This window comes from Cryptomeria japonica, unplaced genomic scaffold (genome assembly GCF_030272615.1).
Source record: "Cryptomeria japonica unplaced genomic scaffold, Sugi_1.0 HiC_scaffold_35, whole genome shotgun sequence".
Lineage (NCBI taxonomy): Eukaryota > Viridiplantae > Streptophyta > Pinopsida > Cupressales > Cupressaceae > Cryptomeria > Cryptomeria japonica.
The window spans coordinates 134,653-137,500 of record NW_026728857.1 but is presented as its reverse complement, the minus strand read 5'-3'; positions in this window follow the sequence as shown (position 1 = coordinate 137,500).

The window sequence follows — 2,848 nt, the reverse complement described above, 5'->3', positions numbered from 1 at the left end:
TCGGACTGCTACGATTTACCCCAACAATCATCGTGCCACTCTTCGCAGAGAGGTGATAGACGCCAACGAGCCCGCGCATAGCAATCGAGGTGTAAAAAGGGCGTTGAAGGCAGGAAGCCTGGACGAAAGAGGCTACGAGGTCACCTCGAAGCGGTCTAAGAATCGGGCGCACTTGGGGCGACTACCAGTGCCAACCCCTTATCCCGCGGTGCGTCCGACACACAGAAATTTCCAAGGCGGCCAAGGAGCCTCCCCGCATAGCAATCGGGGTGTGAGGTTACGGATGCAGCATTGATAGCAATCGAGGTGTGAGGCGAAGGATGCAGAAGTGAGAGCCGAGGGATGTAGCAGAGATAGCAATCGGGGTGTGTGATGCAGAAGAGATAGCAATCGAGGTGTGCGGTGGGAAGGGCCCAGCAGCCAGAATGCATGAAGCGACGGATGAAGCAGTGATGACAACCGGGCTGTGAGGAGAGGAGGGATGCAGCCAAGAAAGCAATCAGGGCTCGAGGCAAGGGATGCATCAAGGATAGCAATCATGTTGTGAGGCGAGATTCCAAAGGCTAAACGTGAGAGGCTGCAGGGTCGACTCAGAGAGGTCTATGCATGTGAGAGGCTGAAAGCAAGGTCGACTCGGAGCGGTCTATGCATCGGGCGCGCTTGGGGCGACTACCAGTGCCAACCCCTTATCCCGCGACGCGTCCGACAAAGAGAACGTTCCAAGGCGGCAGAGGAGGTTACCAGCCGAAGGATGCAGTAGCAATAACAGGTATAGTTCCGCGGCGGCCGAGAAGACTCACCGCATAGGAATCGGGATGCGAGGCGAGGGATGCGGCGGGAAGGCCCCGACGGCTAAACGGAAGAGGCTGCAGGGCCGCCTCGGAATGGTCCAAGCATCGGATGCGATTGGGACGACTACCAGTGCCAACCCCTTATCCCGCGATGCGTCCGATACACAGATAGTTCCAAGGCGGCCGAGGAGCCTCACCGCATATCAATCGGGGTGCGAGGCGAGGGATGGGGCGGGAAGGCCCCAACGGCTAGACGGAAGAGGCTTCAGGGCCACCTCGGAATGGTCCAAGCATCGGACGCGCTTGGGGCGACTGCCAGTGCCAACCCCTTATCCCGCGATGCGTCCGATACACAGATGGTTCCAAGGCGGCCGAGGAGCCTCACCGCATAGCAATCGGGGGTGCGAGGCGAGGGATGGGGCGGGAAGGCCCCAACGGCTAGACGGAAGAGGCTTCAGGGCCGCCTAGGAATGGTCCAAGCATCGGACACGCTTGGGGCGACTACCAGTGACAGCCCCCTATCCCGCGATGCGTCCGATACGAAGATGGTTCCAAGGCGGCCGAGGAGCCTCACCGCATAGCAATCGGGGTGCGAGGTGGGGGATGCGGCGAGATGGCCCCAACGGCTAGACGGAAGAGGCCACAGGGCCGCGTCGGAATAGTCCAAGCATCGGACGCGCTTGGGGCGACTACCAGTGACAACCCCTTATCCCGCGATGCGTCCGATACGAAGATAGTTCCAAGGCGGCCGAGGAGCCTCACCGCATAGCAATCGGGGTGCGAGGTGGGGGATGCGGCGAGATGGCCCCAACGGCTAGACGGAAGAGGCTGCAGGGCCGCCTCGGAATAGTCCAAGCATCGGACGCGCTTGGGGCCACTACCAGTGACAACCCCTTATCCCGCGATGCGTCCGATACGAAGATAGTTCCAAGGCGGCCGAAGAGCCTCACCGCATAGCAATCGGGGTGCGAGGTGGGGGATGCGGCGAGATGGCCCCAACGGCTAGACGGAAGAGGCCACAGGGCCGCCTCGGAATAGTCCAAGCATCGGACGCGCTTGGGGCGACTACCAGTGACAACCCCTTATCCCGCGATGCGTCCGATACGAAGATAGTTCCCAGGCGGCCGAGGAGCCTCACCGCATAGCAATCGGGGTGCGAGGCGAGGGATGCGGCGAGATGGCCCCAAAGGCTAGACGGAAGAGGCTGCAGGGCTGCCTCGGAATAGTCCAAGCATCGGACGCGCTTGGGGCGACTACCACTGCCAACCCCTTATCCCGCGATGCGTCCGATACACAGATAGTTCCGAGGCGGCCGAGGAGGTGGGGGATGCAGCGAGATGGCCCCAACGGCTAGACGGAAGAGGCTGCAGGGCCGCCTCGGAATAGTCCAAGCATCGGACGCGCTTGGGGCGACTACCAGTGACAACCCCTTATCCCGCGATGCGTCCGATACACAGATAGTTCCGAGGCGGCCAAGGAGCCTCACCGCATAGCAATCGTGGTGCGAGGTGGGGGATGCGGCGAGATGGCCCCAACGGCTAGACGGAAGAGGCTGCAGGGCCGCCTCGGAATGGTCCAAGCATCGGATGCGCTTGGGGCGACTACCACTGCCAACCCCTTATCCCGCGATGCGTCCGATACACAGATAGTTCCAAGGCGGCCGAGGAGCCTCACAGCATAGCAATCAGGGTGCGAGGCGAGGGATGCGGCGAGAAAGCCCCAACGGCTAGAGGGAAGAGGCTTCAGGTCCGCCTCGGAATGGTCCAAGCATCGGACGCGCTTGGGGCGACTACCAGTGACAACCCCTTATCCCGCGACGCGTCCGATACACAGATAGTTCCAAGGCGGCCGAGGAGCCTCACCGCATAGCAATCGGGGTGCGAGGCGAGGGATGCGGCGAGAAGGACCCAACGGCTACACGGAAGAGGCTTCGGGGCCGCCTCGGAATGGTCCAAGCATCGGACGCGCTTGGGGCGACTACCAGTGACAACCCCTTATCCCGCGACGCGTCCGATACACAGATAGTTCCAAGGCGGCCGAGGAGCCTCACCGCATAG